Source organism: Rhincodon typus, chromosome 29, assembly GCF_021869965.1.
Source record: "Rhincodon typus isolate 14 chromosome 29, sRhiTyp1.1, whole genome shotgun sequence".
Taxonomy (NCBI): Eukaryota; Metazoa; Chordata; class Chondrichthyes; order Orectolobiformes; family Rhincodontidae; genus Rhincodon; species Rhincodon typus.
In genome coordinates this window covers 22,113,388-22,135,305 of record NC_063360.1, presented here as the reverse complement: position 1 = coordinate 22,135,305, position 21,918 = coordinate 22,113,388, and the positions used below count along the sequence as shown (strand labels likewise).

General features: G+C 38.7%; 1 protein-coding gene across 4 annotated transcripts in view; it reads right to left on the bottom strand.

The window, feature by feature from the left end:
- Positions 1-20,945, bottom strand: part of LOC109912502 (casein kinase I) — a 98,921-nt gene extending 77,976 nt beyond the window's left edge. For all 4 annotated transcript variants that reach the window (XM_048614291.1, XM_048614293.1, XM_048614292.1 and 1 more), the window contains exon 1: positions 20,763-20,945. The gene's annotated coding sequence lies outside the window, so the exon portion shown is untranslated. The remainder of the gene's footprint in view (positions 1-20,762) is intronic.
- Positions 20,946-21,918: the final 973 nt, after the last annotated feature.

The window sequence follows — 21,918 nt, the reverse complement described above, 5'->3', positions numbered from 1 at the left end:
GTCAGCATGGTTTTGTGCAAGGGAAATCATGTCTCAAACTTAATTAAATTGTTTTGAGGGCATAACCAAAAAGATTAATGAGGGCAGAATGGTAGATATTGGTTACATGGACTTTAGTAAAACCTTTGACCAGGTTCCACATGGTAGACTAATTAGTAAACTTAGATCACATGGGATCTAGGGGGTGCTTACCAATTGGATACAAAATTGGCTTGATAGCAGGAGACAAGGTGGTGGTGGAGGGTTTTTTTTAAGATTGGAGGCATGTGACGAGTGTTCCACAGGGACCAGTACCAGGTCCACTTTTATTTGGATGAGGATATAGGAGACATGGTTAATAAGTTTGCGGATGACACTAAAATTGATGGTATACTGGACAGTGAAGAAGATTACAAAGAGATTTGATCAATTGGATCAATGGGCTGAGGAATGGCAGATGGGAGTGTAGTTTGAATAAATGAAGTATTGCATTTTGATAAAACAACAAGGGCAAGACTTGCACAATTAATGATAGGGCCCTGGGTAGTCTTGTAGAACACAGAGACCCAAAGGCTCATAGTACATAATTCTTTGAAATTTGGGCCACAGGTAGACAGGATAGTTAAGTAGGCATTTAGCATGCTTGCCTTCATTGCTTAGACCACAGAGTATAAGAGTTGGGACATCATATTCAGGTTGTACAGGATGCTGGTGAAGCCTCTTCTGGAGTGCTGTGTGCAGTTCTGGTCTCTCTGCTATAGGATGGATACTAGTAAAATTGGAAAGGGTGAAGAAAAGATTTACCAGGATGTTGCCAGGAATGGAGGGTTGGAGTTATAAAAATAGGCTGAGAGTTTTTCCACTGGAACGTAGGAAGTTAAGGAGTGATCTAACAGAGGTTTATAAAATCATGAGGGGCATAGATAAGGCAAATCTCAAGGCTCTTTTCCCCAGCATGGAGAGTTCAAAACTAGGGTGTATATTTTTAAGGTGAGAGGAAAAAATTTTAAAAAAGGACATCAGGGGCATTGGATTGTCCACAGAATGATTTGTGTGGGGAATGAACTGCGAGAGGAAGTGGTAGATGTGGGTACAGTTACAATGTTAAAAAGACATTTGGATAAGGACACGAATAGTTTAGAGAGATATGGGCCAAACGCAGGCAAGTGGGACTTGTTTAGTCTGGGAACATGGTTGGTGTTGGCTAGATGGACCGAAGGGTCTGTTTCCAAGCTGTGTGACTCTAAATCCAACTCAGCCAACTACTGACCCATCAACACACTCTTGATCAATAATGTAAGATGTCATCAATAGCACTATCAAGCAGCACCACCTCAGCAATAACTTGCTCAGTGATGTCCAGTTTGGGTTGCACCAATACCACTCAGCTCCTATCTCATTCCAGCCTTGGTTCAAAACAAAAATGGTGAATTCTAGAGGTGAGGTGAAAGTGACTGCCTTTGACATCAAGGCCACATTTCATTGAGTGTGGCATCAAAGAGCCCTTGTAAAACTAGAATCAATGGGTATTGGGGCAAATTCTACATCAGTTGGAGTCATACTTGACTCACAGCAAGGTGGTTGTAGTTGTTGAAGGTCAATCATCTCAGCTCCAGGATATCTCTCCAGGAGCCTCAGGTAGTATCCCAGGCCCAATCATCTTCAGCTGCTTCATCAACAACCTTTCCTCCATCATCATGTCAGAAGTGGGGATGTTTGTCAATGATTGCACAATGTTCAGTGCCACTTGTGACTCCTCAGATATTGAAAGAGTCCATGTTCAAATGCTACAAGATCTGCACAATATCCTGTCTAAAAGTGGCAAGTAACATTTACACCACACAAATGTCAGGCAATGACCATCTCCAACAAGAGACGATCTAACCACTACTGACCAGAAACTCAACTGGACTCATCACATAAACAGTAGGTACAAGATCAGGTCAGGGGCTAGAAATATTGTGGTGAGTAACTCACCTCCTGACTCCCCAGAGCCTGTACACCATCTTCAATGCACAAGTCAGGAGTGTGATGGAATTCTCTCCACTTGCCTGGGATGAGTACAGCTCCAACAACATCCAAGAAACTTGACAACATCCAGGACAAAGCATCCCACTTTAGTGGCACCACATCCACAAATATTCATTCCCTCCACCACTGACTTGCAAGGGCAGCAGAGTGTACTGTCTACAAGATGCACTGCAGAAAGTCATCAAGGATCCTTAGACTGCACCTTTTCAAACACATGACCCACATCCGTTTAGAAAGACAAGGGCAACAGGTACTTGGGAACATCACCAGCTGCAAGTTTCTGTCCAAGCCATTGCCCATCCTGACATGGAGATATGTTGCCATACCTTCACTGTCACTGGGTCAAAATCTTGGAATTCTTGCCCTAAGGGCATGATGGGTCTAATCTCAGCATGTGGACAGGAGCAGTTCAAGAATGCAGCTTATTAGCACCTTATCAAGGGCAAATAGGGAAAGGCAATAAACGCTGGCCAGCCACTGAAGCCTATGGCCTGAGTTGAGTTAATAAGAAAACTCTGTCAAACATGACATAAACCGACCTGTTAATAATTCAAGCATGCCAGCAATCTTAACAATATGCAGGTTTTCTTTGACAAATTAGTGAGACTCGATACATACTCCATGTAGTAAAACTTCAGAGTACAAATATAGTCTCCTTTCTTATAATGGCTACAATTCTTGTTTAGAAATCAGGGTGTCTTCCCATGAACTCATTTGTTAATTAAACTTTAAAAGGGCTATTTTACAGATTCAAAAGTCATTAATAAATACCACTTGACTATAAACCTACACATAACCATATATATCTTAAATGTCCCTAGGCCAGAATTGAACAAGTGATTTCTAAAGCAATGCTGAAGTTCACTTTTTATAGCTGTAAAGTGAAAACTCTTGCTAACTGTTAAGGTGGCAAGAACACGGCTTTGTTGTATATCTTAAAATAATTCATTTAGTGTTTTTAAAAATTGTCGTAGCTCTCATAGATATTGGTAGAAATTTCAACAGGCAGCAATTCTACAAAAACGTAATTTTAAAAAGGTCAGCCCAAATAGATGCAAAAGTACATAGAAAATAACCATTACAAATCAAAACAGCAAGGCACTGATCATTGCTGAATGTAACACTACAGCTCTGATGTCAAAGACAGCACAATCCTGGCTCCCTTAAATGGAAGGTTACCTTGTACACTGACTATTATTTCAAAGAAGACATATATGGTGGGTATGTTATTGAATCTTATGTGAGCTCGTTGTGCATGGACATAAAAAACATGAAAATGCTCAGCTTCAGGAGCATGTATTTATCAATAGTATAGATTCAATAAGATTTTTCAGAAAAAATAAATGAAACCAAAGAGAAAAGCATCTGTAACACACTACACTCAGACCACAGACAGTTTGAACACGTGAAATCCAGACCTCCAGACTGACTCAATTCTATTTGGGTTTAAATTTTTGTTTGCAAGTTTGTGTTAATTTAGTTATATGGATCTGGAGTTTTGGAGTGATTTTAAGTAGCGTTTTTACTTTGACAATAAGTGATAAATCAGAAGGCAAAAACATTCTACAACTTTAAATCAGTATCTGTGGAATGGAGTGAAATCAGCACCTGCAATACATGACAGGACGGTCACTCGATTCAGTTCATTTAAAACTCTTAAGTAGCTTGTATCTTCCAGATCCAATGAGCATTAGGAATCAAACCACAATATGATACAACACAATGGCTATGAGCAACTTTCTATTAATATTTGCCAAGGCAGACAATCTCTATATGAACAAACAAATAAAAAGCTTATTTTTCATGCTGGGCAATTTAAAGTAAAGTAATATGCTCAAGACCTAAAAATGGGAATAAGAGAGATAAAAAGAGAGAGAATTAGATTAAATTAGTGATTAATATAAACACTGGAATCCCGAAGTTCTTTTATAAACACAAATAGTAAAATGCAAGGTGGGGTCAAAAAGGGATCAAATAGACGATCTTGGAGAAATACAAAAGGCACAGCTGAGAGACTAAATGAATAGTTTACATTTTTTCTTTAGACAGAACATGCCAATGCAATACATTGTTAAAAGAGAAGAAAAATGGATAAAGAGGTTGTATTTGAAATAGTCACAATGTACACTGTAGAAATGTCACTTGATTTGAATTAAATGCATTCTATGAGGGAAGTATGGATGAAAATTGAGAAGCCTGTGGCCATAATCCTCCAATCTTTTTTGATTAAGGGACTGGAGGAATCCAAAAATTATACTCTCTTAAAGACAGGGAAAGACAAACCCAGCAACTATAAAAGTCAGCCAACCTGGTCATAAGAAAAACTTCTGGAGAAAATAACAGGCCGTAGAATAATTTTGTATTTGGGAAAAAACTATAATGAAGCCTTCATATTGGATCACTTTTGTGGACAAATGGATTAGCATTTTTTTAAAAAATGAGGTCATGAAAGGGCATTGAAACATTTGTTTTCCACACAAGGCATTTCTTGATAGTCATGTGTTTCCTCAGTGTTTGTTCCCTGTGATGTGGAGATGTTGGTGTTGGACTGGGGTGGACAAAAGTCAGAAGTCACACAACTAGAGGTTATAGTCCAAAAGGTTTACTTAAAATCACAAGATTTTGGAGCGCTGCTCATTTGTCAGGTGAAGTCTTTACCTGATGAAGGAGGAGCACTCTGAAAGTTTGTTTACTGGAGATGGCCTGCTCGGATTTAGAAGGGTCAGGTTCCAGTTTCAGCCTTCAATATTGTTGGGAGTAACTGGGGAGATGCCTGCTGAAAGAAAGCTTCTTCAATTCAGCTTTCCAGTTTTTGGAAAAGAATCCTTGTTGTGGGTCCCACGTGGTATATGGAGTCTTGGTTCAGCTACTCTCATGTGAGAACCCTCTATAGGAAGAATGTATTGATGATTCCCAGAACGATTGCATTTACTAAAAAGGTCCACAGAGACAACTGCATGTGTACGGTGACAGTGACAATCATGCTTGTGTACCAGAAAAGACAGCCATTGAACATTTCAAAACTCATCCTTTTTGCCTTAAGAACTAAGATCTTATCAGCCAAAAAAAAAAGTGTTTTCTTTGACTGTGTATTCAGTTCAAATGGATGTGTTTAGCTACATTTTTATATTATAAAATAAGCATGATAACCAGCTTTGCATCTTTATTGAATAAATTTTAAAATAAATACCTAATTGTGTTTAAGAAACCTTGTTAATGGATCTGTTCAATTCCAAATCAACTAAAGATAAAGCATGCATCAGGCTGTATCAGGAACTGGGTAGAAGCATTAAATTTATGTTGTGACCCATAGAGTAATGGTGATAGAGAAATACAATGCATTCCCCCATCCAAGTCATAACGGAACTATAACCTAATATGGAAATTCAACAAGGATATAATGAAAGGAAAACCCAGTTGACTGGTTCAGTTGAGGATTGTGTTGAATTAGCAGAGAGGGGGGCGTTGATACATATGGACTTGTCAAAGGCATTTCACAAAATACTATACAACACTCATGCTAGAAAAAGTAATAAAACTTACAAGGAGGAGTAGCACATCAATATTTTTTGTCCCTTAGACAGTTTTCTAGCGTACCAATGAGCTGTTTTTCCAGACTAGAATAATGAAAGCTACTGGAGTAGTGTTCCTCAGTCAGTATTAGGATCACTGCTCTTTCTGAACTAGGTATACGGGGCATAATTTCAAAATTCAATAATATGAAATAAAATGAAACATAGTTCAGGAACAGAGATACCTACAGATACATGTTTGGAAGTGATAGGTTGTGAAATTTGTTTAAAACAAAATATCTTCGTACTTATACCATGAAGTTATGCAAAACCGTTATATTTAAAGCAAAAATCATTGATTTGGCCTTTTGGAAAGATTTCTGGAGATGCAATAGAGGCATTCAAAAAATGAATGGTTTTGATAAGAATAAATAACGTTGAACTGTTTCAAGTGGCAGAAAAAGGTCAGTAGCCAAAAGAAGAGATTTAAGATGTTCAGAGTTTTGTTTTAAAGAAACACAGCACGTTATAATCCAGGTTGCACTATCCGAAAGGGTTCTGGAAACAGATTAAATAGCAACAGTTAAAAATAATGAAACCATAAAATAAACCAAAAATAAAAAACTATGAAACCATAAAATCTTAAATGGAATATATCTACAGGGCCGAGATAAAGAGAGGAATGGGATGAATCAAATAGCTTTACCAAAGGAAGAGGCACATTGGCCTGTGATGTATGAATCTATGATAACAAAACATGAATAAAACATTCCTCAGATTTCGCCACACAAGTAACTGATTGCAATTAAATTAAGAAATATGAAGCCAAAATATGACCCACAGAGAGAAAATGGGAAAATAAAATCACAAGGCCAAATTAACCCCCTTGTAATATGTTGATATCAGCAAAGTAACAACAGGTGATGGCTCAGGCTTGTCAACCACCTTTGAACTCTGAGAAAGGGCGGGCTGTGAAAGGATCAAATAAAAAAACTTTTCCAAAATGTAAGTGAAGGTATAAGAAACAGTGACATTTGCACAAAACTCGTCCATAGAGTAACTGCTTTATGTAATGGTTTATGTGCAATGGAAACTAAATTTGAGGTCATCACTGCAAGTTATTTGTCAAAGATCAACAGTAATGTCATTCCAAATCATGAATTACATTTACATCAAGGACATGAGATACATCAATAATCCTTTGACAGAATAAAAAGGTTGTTGGCCCCACTTACACAAACAGATAATTTCACCATGATAACCTTATATTTGAGAAAATAATCAGAACCACTTTCTAGATAAAGTCCAAATATTTTGTCATCTTTCAGGCATTTAATACTGAACCACTTTCAATAACATTCAACTTAAGCAGTAAGAATTTTGCTATGTTTCTTTTGAGTCGGACTGTGCACAAAATCTCTTATTGAATGTATTCAATATTTTCTTCTCTGCTGGAAGTAGTGACTCATCCTGAAGTATGAATGTTTCTAGGCAGCAGATGTCAACAGACTGCAGGCACCACCTTGCTAAGTCCAATCTCTCCTCACTCAGCATCTAGTTATTCAAGCCTTCCAGCAGGAGTTCTCTCACAATCACTGCAGAATGTTTCCCCTACCTACCACAAAGATGCCAAATTCAACTTCAAGAAGCCTACTATTGCTTTAGCAGAGATCTTAATAATTGAAGCTGAATTTGTATCCCTTCCGGCAGTCCTCAAGTGTTACCCATTTCTCGCCACAGGTGCTGCCTGACTTTAATTCTACCAGAATTTTCTGTTTTTTTTTTAATTTCAGATTTCTAGCAGCTGCAGTATTTTGCTTCTACATCTTCAAGGTTTGTACGCCTCTGCAAGTGTGTGACATTAAATTTGAAAGTGCTGCCTGGCTCACTGAATATATTTAAGAAACTCAGCACAGAACAAATTATATAATGCTAGATTTCAATTTCAGCCAGTTAAAAACAAAGTCTTAACTACTCTTCAGTAAAAGAAGACACTGCTTCCACTTCTGTTAGAATGCAGTTACATTTCAATTTTATACCTGCTCTACATTGCAAATTGCTTGATACATATCTGAAGCAACCTCAATCACCTTGGACAATGTCCCCGTTTGTAATAAAAAGTTAAGGACAAGCCTCAACGACGTTTATGATGTATTCAGTGACAGCAGAAAGTTTCAAATTTCTTCTGTTAGACTTTGCTTGGCAAGTTACTAGCTAGATATTGCTGTGGATGAGTGGACAAAGCTGCAGATTTCTGTCACAGCTAAATATTTATGACCCAAGTACTTTGAACTTTTCATTTTTGACATGACAAAACAGGTTTTAGTTTTTTGCACATTATTACAAATACATAGTACTGAACATTATTTTCCTCTCAAGGGGAGTGATTTTAGCACTGAAAAAAATGGAACCAATTCAAGCACTCAGCATCAGTACCAATTGTTCCTAACCCACAGAGCATTTTAGATGCACATTAAGAGACTTTTATTCAGTTTCAACTCGGAATAACATCCCTGCTGCAGCGTTCTTCATTTCTTGAAAATGTTCAAAACCTACAAAGGCTGGAAAGACTCTATCTATCAGCATCTCAAGAGAAAAGATAGATTCCAATTGTAGGTGTCAAACCTTCAGATGTTGGCAGATCTGCAGTTCTTTTCCATTTCCTAAATCAGCTATCCACAGAAGCTCAGTGTAGGAGAAAGCTTTGTGCTAAAACTGCTCTCGATGCTCTGTGCATTGTGACCAAAGAGAAGATTATCATCTTATTGCGGGGCTGGACTGCAGTCCAACGAACAGAAGTGAAGATATATGGCAAACAGGGTCATCCAGTCTCTAGGCGGTGAGTATGCAATGAGAATACAGCAGTCATGTGCAATGTAAAAACCTTCTTTAAACCACTTTCTTGGATCTTGTAAGTTTGTACAGTTTGTCAAATGACAATTGATTCTGTTCACTAGATAATGGCAGTGTGTTAAAAGAAACTACAGTCTGAATTCAATCAAAATTCAATTTAAAAAAACATGGACAATAACTGGTCATACAACATTTCCCTTTCAATCTCTCAACTGAAATGAAGTTATTTGCACTCTTCTCCCCTCTCCAGATGGAAGGGGCCGTATGTAGAAGTGATTGCTGCAAAGAGACCAAAATAAATTTGATACCAGACAGGATGGAGGAAATTTTTGAAAATAAAATCAACTCATCGGAAAAAAACAGGATAAAAATGGAAGTAAATATGATTAGCAGTTCTGTAACAAAATTAAGCTTAGCTTTAACAGCAAGAAAATAGGATGCGCAGATCCTTTAAATTTTTATATTGACAATAGCCAGTGACTTAAATTATACTAGTGTAACCTATAGAGTTGTTTTTATTTGCAACAAGGCATCAAACTAGAACCATCTACACTGCTGGAAAGTGTGTTACAAGTGTTATTTCTCTACCCAGAAATAAACTCTTATTTCTTACTTGTATAGTAATACTAACAAAAATCAAAAGAACAGCAGCCTCTCCACTGGGCAAAAAGAAACTTTAAATCATCTGTCACTTCATGCCATCACCTCAGGCTTAATATTCTCAGAGATAAGACTTGGTTAAAGAGGCTCAATGGTAACTTTTGGTCTTTAAAGGCTTCTTTCTCCCAAGATATTAACAACGATTAAATGCAGCTCTAAATTTCAGAATAAATTTAAAGCTTTAAATAAATTACTAAAGATATTACAACACTTTTGCTTAAAATCTCAATTTCTGTATTGAAAATAAAAGGATATTCAGCCACCAGGTTATAAACATTCTTTCACTCATGACTAAGTGACTATACTGTCAAGAGGGGTATAAGCCCACATAGTTCAGTCTAAAGGCCCATTTACAGAATTTAAACAGAATAGCTGAAAATGCACTTCTGGAAAACATAACACTATATTACAAAAGATTAAAAGATAATCAAAGTGCTCTGTAAATTCCATTATTCCATCCAAATATTTTTCAATAAACATGAAACTTGTTGAACTTCCAGTATAAATAAGACAAGTTGCTGCTCAATGCAAGATGTTTGTAAATGAACATCCTTTGTAGTCACAATTCCAATTAACATAGGCTTATTTAATAAAGAAAACTCCTGAAACAACACAGCTGCATCGATAAAATGGTGAGAGCCAGAAATTGAAATCCACGAATGTGCAATTTCAAGTGAAAATATGCACGAATCCTTTCGGAACATGTAAGCTTGCTCAAATGTTCATTCAGTTTTGCACTAACAGCAATTCAAAGAGCATGCTGGTTTTACAAATCTTGCTTTTAATTCAGAATGGTCTCAGTACATTCTTCATGAAGTGGTTCACTTTTCACTGAAATGTGTCAGAATCTGTGTCACAAAGTCTATCTAAAATTGCCCAGTAGAATGTATCTAATGCTGCTGAAAGAGCTAAAGGTAGAAATAACAGAAACTTTCAATCTACATGCACCACAGTATCAACTCGGTCCTCTAGACTAATGTTAGATCACTATTCAACAAAGTGGAGATGGGGCTCAATCAGAAACTAAGTCCAGGGCAGCTAAACACACAATGGGGGAAAGTCAATACAGCGTGGAGCTGGAGGAAGATGGCAAGTCAGGCAGCAGAGCTGTAGGAGAGTCAATGTTTCAGGCCTAGACCCTTCATCAGGGCTGGGGAGGGAGCAGGGAGCTGGGAAATAAAGAGAGGGAAGAGGGGTGGGGCTGGGGGAAGGTAGGTGGGATGGCGATAGGTTGATGCAGGTAGGGGTAGTGGGAATTGGTCATTAGGAAGGTTGGGGCGGATAGGTGGGAAAAGAGATGCACAGGTAGTTTCAGGTCAAAGAAGCGGGGATGAGAGGGAGGGTTGGACATGGGGTGGGGAGATTTTGAAACCTCCGCCTCAGGAGCCTACAGCCCGATGGCCTAAACATAGAAACGCATCCAGTACGTCATCCTCCGCCATTTCTGCCACCTACAATCCGATTCACCAAAAAAAAAAGATATTTCCCTCCCCACACCTATCTGCCTTTCGTAGGGACCACTCACTCCACGACTCCCTCGTCTATTGCACACTCCCGACTAACACCACCACAGCCAGCACCTTTCCCTGCAACTGCAGGAGATGTTACACATGCCCCTGAGGCCCAAGACAAATTTTCCATACCTGACAGGGGGTTCACCTGTACATCCTCCAACCTGGTCTATGGCATCTGTTGCTTCCAATGTGGCCTCCTCTACATTAAGACCAAATGTAGACTCAGTGACAGATATGGGAGGCAATGATCTAGTGGTATTATCACTGGACTGTTAATCCAGAGACCCAAATAATGTTCTGGGTACCCAGGTTCGAATCCCACCACGGCAAATGGTGGAATTTGAATTCAATAAATACCTGGAATTAAGAGTTTAATGATGACCACAAATCGTTTGTCAGAAAAACCCATCTGGTTCACTAATGTCCTTTAGGGAAGGAAATTGCCATCCTTACCTGGTCTGATCACCATGTGACTCCAGATCCACAGCAATGTGGTTGACTTTTAACTAACCCCCTAGGCAATTAGGGATGGGCAATAAATACTGCCTAGTCAGTGATGCCCTCATCCTGTGAGGAGGGAAAGAAAACATTTGCGGAGCACCCGCATTCAGCACACAATAATCAACACCATCTTCCAGTTGCTAGCCATTTTAACTCCTCCTCCCACTCCCTGGGTGACATCCATCCTGGGCCTCTTTCAGTGCCACAATGACACAATGCAAACTCGAGGAACAACACCTCATATTCCGCCTCAGGAGCCTACAGCCTGACGGCCTAAACATTGAATTCATGAAAGACCTCAATGGGGAAAATTCTGAAAGTCATCATCATCAGGGTCAAAACTCTCATTTGGAAAGACATGGGTTAATTAAGGAGAACAAGTATGGATCTGCTAATAGGCAAATCTTTTCTGGCCAACTTTATTCATTTTTGATGAGGTAACAAAAGATTGTTCAAAGTAGCGCAATGAATGTACATTTAGATTTGTAGAGGGCATTGGTCAACACTTTAGTGGGAGGCTCATTAAGCTGCTGAAAGCCCATGAAAGCTAAGACAATGTAGTCATATAGAATCACAGAAGTCACAAGACACAAAGAACCCATTTGGCCCATTGTGTCTGCACCAGCTCTTCAAATGAGCATTGTTACCTAGTGCCAATCTCCTGCTTTCTACCCATACCCTTGCACATTGTTTTTATTCAAACAATCATCCAATGCCAGACTGAATGCCTCAAATTGAATCTGCCTCCACTCTACATCATGGCAATGCATTCCATACCCTGATTACTTGGGCATGAAAAGTTAAAGCTTTTTTTCTCACCCTTACTTCTTTTCTAGATCACTTTAATAACATTAGAAACATTCTACTGCAAAATTTTACATAGACCTTTGTGACATAGGTTCTAATACATCTCAGCAAAAAGAAATTCCACTATAAAGATATACACTTAGCTCATAGTTGATACATATTCTTTATGAGTTAGTGTTTATCCGCAACCCCCACCTCCAGGATCAGTTTTAGGTCCACAACGTTTAGGAACAACTTGGACTCATATGAAGAAAGCAACCTGATAAAGTTGTAGAAATACAAAAACCTGGCAAATTAATAAGCTTCAGGATAACAAACAGGATGGTGAAATTGTCAGAAGCATGGCAAATAGAATTTCATGTACAGAATATAAAACGATGCGCTTTGAGGGGGAGCAAACTACACGCGATATGGAAAATGCACAATTTATTGTATAAATTATGAGCAGAGACACATAAGTGTCGCTGTATATAAAAACTCAATTGATAGTTCAGCAAGTTATGAAGGGTAAAGGTAAAGTTGGCATAGTCTTATCAGACCATACGGCTGCTCTCTCAGAGAGAGACACAATTAGTAATGATTTAACCTGTGGGTCACTACACCTCAGGCGAAGGGAAAGGTTGAGGAGAGTCATTCATGCTAGGTAACCTTAGTTGGTGCAGGAATTGAACTAAAGCTGTTATCATTACTCTGCATCACAACTTAGCTGTCCAACCAACTGAACTAACTGACCCAGCAAGTTGACAAGGTGTTTAAAAGTACCAACTGGCTTACTTTTTTTTAAAATCTTCTATTTTATTCCTCCATTTTTGAAGTTATAGTGTGATTGCTTTGGTTTAAATCAGTGCTTGTTCACCAGTGTAGGAATCGCATTTCAGGAAAGGTGCAAAGGGTTCTTGTGGCACAGTGGTAACATTCCTACCTCCCAGATAGGAAGTCCAGCTTCATGCCCCATCTACTCTAGAACGGTGTCATGACATCTCTGAACAGGCTGATTAGGGAATGTCATTCAGGAAAGATGCAAAGGGTTCTTCTGGTTTGGTGGTAGTATCCCTACCTCTAGGCCAAGACATCCAGGCCCAAGTCCCACTGACTCCAGGAGGTGTAAAACATCTCAGAACATGCTGATTAAAAAAAAAAGATAGCTTCAGGATGGTGCAAAGGATTTCAAAATGGTCCGAAAGAGGTTTACCAAGATATTACCACAGATGAAAGACTTCAGTCAATAGGAGACCATGGAAATATTAAGATCATTCTCCTTGTATTTAGAAGATTAAGAAATCCTCAGGACACTCCTACAGCAGACTGACCTAGACAGCATGTTACGGAACAGACTAGACCCCCTCAAAATATTTTAAGATGGTAGCCTAGATGCTAACTACTTCTTATCTTAAAAAGGTAGACGTGAAGTGCGCGCTCCAGATGTATTGCGACTAGTCAAACTACTCAACTTTAAACAGAACACAATTTAAATACTGTAGTTAAAATACAAACAAAAGAAAAGAGGAATTTAGAATAACTTAACTAATGGAAAACTTAACCAAATAACAGGTACAAGTGCCCATTACTAATTAACAGTTCCAGTATAGTAGCATCCCCAAAACACACCCCTTGGCAGAAAGGTAAATTTAGACACAGATTCTTATGTGCAATTCTCCAATCCAGAAGGAAACAATATCAACAGAGATTTCAGAGAAAGTAGCAATTAGAAATTATTTACTGAAGTTCCAACTCTTCTGAGACCCAAACAGCTTCTTACTGCTACAGCTAAGAAAAAGAACTAGAAAGACTGCTCTGAGAGAACTGGCAACCATCCTTCCATTGTTATAAAAGTTTTTTAAAAATAACCTAAAGGCCTCCTAAGCTATTCACTTAGGCCGTATCCAGTAGCCCATTCAACACCTCTGCCTTTATTACCTCTCTTCAAAAAAAAACACTCAGGACTTTTAAAAGTGACAACATCATTACAAACATATGCTAGGCATGAATACAGGCTGACTAGTCACCATCTCAGACATACCCCCCGCAGCATCTCTTGGCAGACATTACCCACTCAGGTTCTGGAATGTACTAATTTTATCAGTATGCAAAATGCCATGGCAATGATATCTGTGGTGGCACACCCACATTCATTAATCGGATTCGTGCTGGTTGTATATCTTCTGTATGATGAACTGGGCAATGCTCTAAAGGAAGTGTGCACATTAACAGGAATCTTAATTGTATCTTAAATGAAAATCAAGTAAAAGCCCCCAAATTAAACAGACCAAAAAATAACTACAACTATTCATTTACTTTGGAGTACAATGGGTACTTTTGACTTTCTATATGTTGTAAGTATTAGAAATTGACTGACCTGGCCTACACTGATCTTTGCATAGATAGTAAATTATGCTGCCAAAAAAAAAAAAAAGGTATTTTTGTACTGAACAGATCCGGTACAGACGAAAAATTGTCTTGTTCAGGAACTTTTTTCTCTGCAGAAGCTTGTGGTACACTCCTACGCGTGTAATGAGCAGGTAAAAAAGGAAACACAAAGTACCTTGTTCTTGCACTATTTTCAGCTGTGCATAAGGCAAACTTTTAGAATTAATAATTCGTTTACAATTTATTTGCAAGCATAAATTATTTCCAATTAAGATTTCAAAATTATGTTTCTCCCAGCAAATTAGTACTTATTGCATTTTCAGAATGCCAGTGTTCCTGAATACGTATGTGTACTTGGTCTTTTACGTAATACTCCAGCTTTCTACCTAAAGTGGCTATAAAGTAAGGAGCATGAATTCATGTGTGTAAGTTTTATTCTGACACCAAATGACCTTGACAATCCAGTGACAGCTTTATGAACCAAAGTGGACATCCTATATGGCACAAGCACCTTCCTGGAATTTCAGCAAACAGAAGCTAGAACCTCAAATGAATTTCTCTGCCAACCACAGGGTGATGGAACATTTTCGGTATCCTACACTTGTTTGGCCAAGATTGGCTCATTTCCATACAGACCATGAGTATAACCAAGAATATTTTGATTGTAAATGACTCTAGGTTAGACCATAAAACATACACTCACCATATGAAGGCTCACATAAGCCATTCCCAAACCGTTCTTGGAAACTTATTCCACCAAGTAGGAACACGTCTGATTGAATATGGTGAAATTATACATTTAGGAAATACATCCACAGGTGGCAATGTGCACTCTACTGACTGACCAAAGTTCCTTTGACAGTACCTTCTAAACCTGTTACCTCTACCATCTAGAATGGCATGCTCAACAGATGCTTGGGTAGAACACTAGGTGCAAGTTTGTCTCCAAAGTCTCATACCATCCTGACTTGGAGATCTATTACCATTTCTTTACTGCATCAAAAGACTGGGATCAGCCTCCACAATCAGCACTGCATGGACTATAGCTATCCAAGGTAGCTCATCATTGCCTTCTCCAAGGACAAGCTTGGACGGGCAATATACATGAATTTGCCAGTGCCATTTAACAAATGTTTTAAGAAAAGTGATTTCGAAGCCTTCACACTTTTTCAAAAATAAAGACACCCCAGTATCTTTGAATTTTATCCCCAATTAAATCATCGCTTGTGACCGGTTTTCACTTTATCTTCTGGTCTATAGGAAGCAGCTGGTCTTTAAATAATTTCTATCATTCTCTTGTTTCAAGAAATTAAAGCACTTGGCCCTTTCTGTTCATAAAAAAATTAAACTGAACATTAAATCTGGATAACTTTGAAATTACACTTTCAAAGAAGCAAAAGTTGCTTTTTAAAACATATCTATTCCATATCATCATGTAGCCAACATTTGATCTTCCCGAAACTGTGAAGAGGGTGCATACAAATTACTTTACAAGAAAATAGCATTGTTGTGCCAGTATAAACAGTCATATATTGAAAAATGCAATTAAGTACGAATGTTTTAACATTGAAAACATTGACAAAACCAGGCACACTAAGTTTTTCTTGGGTATATGCGAGTTATTGCACATAACAATGCTCTCAGGTTTGGCATGTAGCCATTGACTCCATGCAGAAATTTAAACACTTGAATACATGATTGCACAATATAAACTGTTAGCAGAGATGATCAATAGTCAGATCGCCACAACAAATTTCCAAGTTAACTTCACAATTTGTCCCCCCAAATTTGAGGTTGTCAAAATTAATCGCCTAACAATTGAGAGTGTGTTGCAATTTTCGATATTGCAGAAATACCAAAATACGTCTGGGAAACACAGCATTGATGACAAACTTATTAAACATGCCCTACTTCTTCCACCACCCTACCAGTACTCCCTATAATTGAATTCTGCTGCAATTTAATATCACAATAGTTTCATATTTGAATACAACCAAATAGTCAATTCTGTAACTTTCTTCCTTTTGCCTCGTTAAAGAATTCAGTTAAAGATAATTTAAAACTCTTTGCACATCAAAAGACTAACATAACTTGAGTTATAGTTATTCACACAAAACACCAATGAATTACAGTATTAGTCTATCTAGTTCCTTTTAGGATCAGTAATGTCCTGTCTAAAAGACTAACTATTAACAAATAACTTGTCAGGACATTTCCCAGTCTCCATCTGCATCAAGTACTTTCCACTAAAGTAAAACATAAAATTATACGGGTCTAAGGAACACAGGGTTTGCAATAAAGAAGTTAGCAAACCTCCTGAACATAGAAATTTTTGGCAGGATCCTTGCTTCTAACAAATAAACTATAGGAATGAACTGGCATAACTTGAGAGCTGAGCAGTTTTTTTAAAAAATGCCACCGAATAAGTAAGCATAACACAAATACAAATACAAAATCCATTTTAAGTGAGCAGTCAAAATATTGCCCTCAGAATACATGGTGTAACAAAGTATTTTGAGTTAAATTTGAAAATGTATCGATTGTGTGTATTAAGTGATTTGCTCCAATCCAGGGAGTTGGTTAGTTCAGTGTGCTGAACAGCTGACTTGTGATGCCAACAGTATGGGTTCAGTTCCTGCAATGCTGAGGTTATTATGAAGGACTCTCCTTCTCAACCTGTCTCCTTACCTAAGGCATGTCGACTCTTGGGTTAAACCACCATCGGTTGTCTTTCTCTTGACTGAGAGTGCAATCCTATAGTCTGGTATGACCATGACTACTTTATCTTTACTCCAATACAGTCACAAGCACAAAACCACCACAAAACGGTGAAGCCATCAACAAACACATACAGCCAGATCCTATATATACTCCACTGCAAAGGAAAACTGGAAGTGACGTAATCCAACTCAACGGACACCTGAGTTTAAATACCAGGCGGGAAAACACAACAGTGCTTCATCAGAGGCTGCACTGATGACGTTACCCAGCAGGGTAACGAAACATCTGCGGAACAATGAACCAGCTCGGTGAGCCAACCAACCACAACATCCACAACCCGAGCTACAAATCTACTCAAAAACCTTATAAAACCACGATGCAATTGGTTTGTCAGCAATAAAATTAATCAAAGAAAGGCATATTAAAACATTGTTAAAAATCAAAGATTCATGTCAAAGGTTCAAAATACTACAAACTAAGCTAATAGTATAACTTTGCATTCGTATTTACAGAAGTTCAGACTACATCTTAGAACAGATAGCCCAATATTAAAAATGTGCTCAAAATGCACCAGACTATGCATTTAGTAGGATATGTTGGAAGAGTAGAACAGTCAACGTCCAACACTTCCGAAATGCCTTGCAGTAAAGTTAAAAATGATCCAGGAAAAGATGAAGAAAAAGAAACGGGACAGTCATGAGATAAATTCTCAAAATAATCAGGCCTCAAAGAGGTAAAATCCAATTTTTACAAACCACACAAAAGGGCTACTGCTAGCTTCAAAGTCCTGGATACATGAGATTATTCAGATCCCAACAATCAGCTCCAAGAGCCAAACTAGAGATTTAGTGATAACATGCAACTTCGATGTACTGTGAATACTATTCACAAATTTATATTAAGTCATACAGTAGCAAAAATCTCAAGTGTAAACAATACTCAAGTAGTATACAGTCATCTTTTAGATAGGATATTCAACCAAAATGTCCACCATTGTTTGGACGTACCAGAAAATAAAATAATGGCCATCATCCCGTAAGACCAGTTGATTTTGCTAAGAAGAATTCTCAAAAGTAAATCACATTCAAGCTGCGTTGCAACTGAAGATCAATTCACTACAATATTTCAAACTTCATTTTACAAATGGAGATGCAGAGTTTGTTTCCCCCCACCCACCAAAGCAGCAGAGGCAACTATGAAACATACTTAGAAATGTATTTGGTTGATATTCTCCATCCCTCACCCCTCCCACTCCTTTCCATTTACATTCATAATAGGATACATTAGTATCAACAATCTGCCCTTACAGCTGTACCATTTAAAGCTACAGCTTTCCAGTATATAGCACCAGCACAACTCTACAATTTGCGTTCAAAAACACGCATTAACCTTAATGCAATGTGAGCGCATTTAATTAAAATTAAATAAACAAATAAGGTAGTAGTCAAGCATTGCAACTATCAAGCAAAGCTCTACTTATTGATATTATGGTTTGGGCATAATTCAATTTACATTCACTTACAATTGAAGTCTCTAAGATTGTCGTGTTTTGAGACTGCCTTAAACTTAAGGTAAAATGAAGGGGCCATATGATCTGATCTGAAATCAGCTGATAGCAAGCAGTTTGACTGGGAGACATTAAGGGGAGCCCTCATTGCAGTATTTTCCCAGTAAAATGCAGCAATGTGTTTTTAAAAACTGTCTATAGAGATGTTATGACACTTTTGGTGTAGGTGGGACTTGGAGATAGCGGCGTTGGCCTGTTTTCAGAGAGTGGATAGAGGGAGGCTTAAGTCCCAAAAAAGTATGAGCATATCAGGTTGTAAGCAGATATGCATTACACTGTATATTTATATTGAAGACGGGTGACCTTACAGAAGTCTATAAAATAGATAAGCCAACAGCTTTTCCCTATCGGAATGGGTGTCTAAAACCAGAGGGCATAGGTTTAAGGTGAGAAGAGAGAGATACAAAAGGGTCCAGACGGGCAATTTTTTCCATACAGCAGGTGGTGAGTATCTGGAATGGCCTGCCAGAGGTAGTGGCGGAGACAAGTACAGTTTCGTCATTCAAGAAACATTTAGACAGGCGCATGGATGGATTGGATAGGCATGGAAGGATATGGACCAAATGGAGACAAATGGGACCAGTTTAATTGTTAAAAGACTGGGCAGCATGGATAGGTTGAGACAAAGGGTCTGTTTCCATGCTATAAATCTCTACGACCCTATTGCAGAAAATTAAGAGTGTTAAGAACAGATAATCAGCACTTCTAACTTGATTCAAGCCCAACATGATGTGTGTCTAAATGGAAATAGGCTTCAACAGGGGAAGGGTCCAAGTTATTCCTGAAAGCTCTTGACATGGCTAGTCTATCAGGAGAGTGAAACCAGCCACCAGAAAGCTGTTATGGTTCACCACATAGTAAATGTATGTGAAAGCTCATCCTGAGATTACAGACTGAATTCATGAGGAGTTCAAAGCGTGAAGATTTACCCAGCTGGATGATGAAGAACCTCCAAGGGAAAAACCTCACTGTGAAAGGCAGTTCAGAGCCTGAGAACTTTTCAGCTCAGGAAAAGTACAGAAATAAATACTAACTTGGACTGGCTCCAAACAAGTGAATGCCTACTTAAAGTTCAATATAATGTAAATGGAAAGTGTGCTTTTGCTTTTGTCCTTTTTGGCTTTTACAATGTCCTAAACAAAAAAGAATGTATTTAGTCTTTTGTTACAGTAGAAGCCTTAAAATATGCAAACTTGTCAATGTTTCAACTATTAACTGAAAGTTCAAATGTCTTTTAAAAAAAGGTTATTGCTTGCTCTGGAAATTTAGCAGTTCAGATTTGCTCTTAATATATTGACCAGTAACTTCAAATCTAAAGTGTATTTCATACCTCAAAACTTTAAACCAATGCCTTTAGAAGGCAGACCAAAGATGACATTAGCCATTAAGCCATTTTGACATGCTATGGCATTGTACCAAGCAGAAAATCGATAATTAGCCATTGTCCAAGAGGAACCATAGGTATTTCTATCTGTTACAGAGGGCTTGCTTTGTTGTTGATTGGAAGGAATTAGGGGAGGGCTGTTGTAGAAAGGAAAATGGTAACAAATACAGTCAAATGAGAGTACTGCAAGGTTGAGTAACAACTGTAATGCCTTATACAGGTGTTATTCCATCCATGGTACCCTCTATGAATGTTAACTAGATTTTTAAAAAAATTACCAAAAGACAATAAACGTTTAATAGATACAGACAAAATGTACCAAGCGCTAATGCAGTCGCTTTAGCTGGATCGAACATGGAATTCATTCATCTGGTGGTTTCATGGTAAGCTCACCCAACAAACACAGCCACCACCCGAAATACAGTACTCAACTTGGTACAATTCGATGTGCAAATTCTCCTACGTCTATATTGGCAAACGCTTTTGCACCGTCGATGGCCTGGACTTGAGCAACTTGGTAAAATCAATTAAAAATTCCATTTACAAAATAGAAGAGAGGAAAAAAGAAGAGTCCCTTATAGTGTTTTAAAGTGTTGCATCTGACATGGACGTCGGTGTTTCCAGTCACATCTAAAGCAACAAACTGAAAGCTTCTCTGAAGCAGGGGATACAGCGCCAGAGGCAGAGGGAACAGGATTTAGTTCATTTAAAAGCGGCAAGAGTCCATGGAGGCCTAGCCAAACACTACCGAGCCTAATCCTAAGTAATTCTTAGGACAAAAATACACAAATCCCCAGAGAGCAACATCGAAAAACCAGCCTCTCTCTTTCACCGCTCTGTTCTCAGAGGTGAGAAACACTTAGTACCTTTTTCTAGGCCAGGGTTACAGCAGCTTCTTCCCTCATTTCTGTCTCCCTCTCTTGCTGTTTTTTTATATCACCGCTGGGATTTTTTTTCTAAACCTATTTCCAATCCAGCACCAGGGCAACTCCTTTGCGCATGCGCATTACCCGCCGACCGCCAGACTCCACCGAACTTGCTGGCTTAGCGGAACTCTCCGCGCGTATTGGTCCATTCTTCTGAAATCTCCACCGCTTTGGAGCGTTGCTAGGGACAACCGCGACTCCGATTGGCTATTTGAACCGTCAATCAGGGCTCCCCCACCACAAGTTCGGATGAGCAGGGAGAGGAAAGTTCAGGAGAAAGTAGTTTCCAGGTGGAGGTCTCGCCGTAAGCGCCGCGTTGATAAGAGGCGGATAGGCCGTTTGCGTTTGTTTGTTGGGGGTGGGAAAAGAGGCTTCGAGCAGTTTTCGAACAATATTACAGCAGGACATGTTTTAGTGACGAAAAATATAAAAATGTGGCGTAAAAGCACGCAGACAAGGCAGCCTCTGACGTCAGATCGTCTCATGGAATCTGCCCCGTTTTAATTTCCGGCTGAGTTTTTCATACGAAACTCGTATGTGTTTCGCCGAAACCATTAGTTCCGGGGGGGGGGGGGTAAATTAAACGTTTCATTTAACTTCGGACCATGATTTTTCTTTTCCACTCTTCAGCTTTCAACTGCTGGTCTAGCGATGCTAGCCCAGTTTGCTCTCCCTCAAGCAGCTCGGGGCCGGCAGTCCCACAGCCATGTTTGAAAGCGCCTGCAGCCTTGCGGATCAATACGGCTACAGCGTGAGAATGTACATCATTTATGCTAGTTATATCTGGGAAGATGCAGCAATGGGCGTTTAAAAATTCTGTTTAGATATGTTACGACATTGCTGGAGTAGGTGTGACTTACCAGTAACGACAACAGCCTGTATTCAGAGTGGACAGAGGGAGTCTTAAGTACCAGAAGAGTACTGAGCATATCAGGTTGTGAATAGATATACACTACTTATGTTCTTAATTCATTACTAAGTGTCTCTACCATTCCTGTACGATTAGAATCATGAACACATTTCTTGAACTCATGATTATTTTTAATTAAGTTCCATCATCAGGTAATAAGGTACAGAAGCAGAATTTGTCCCAGCA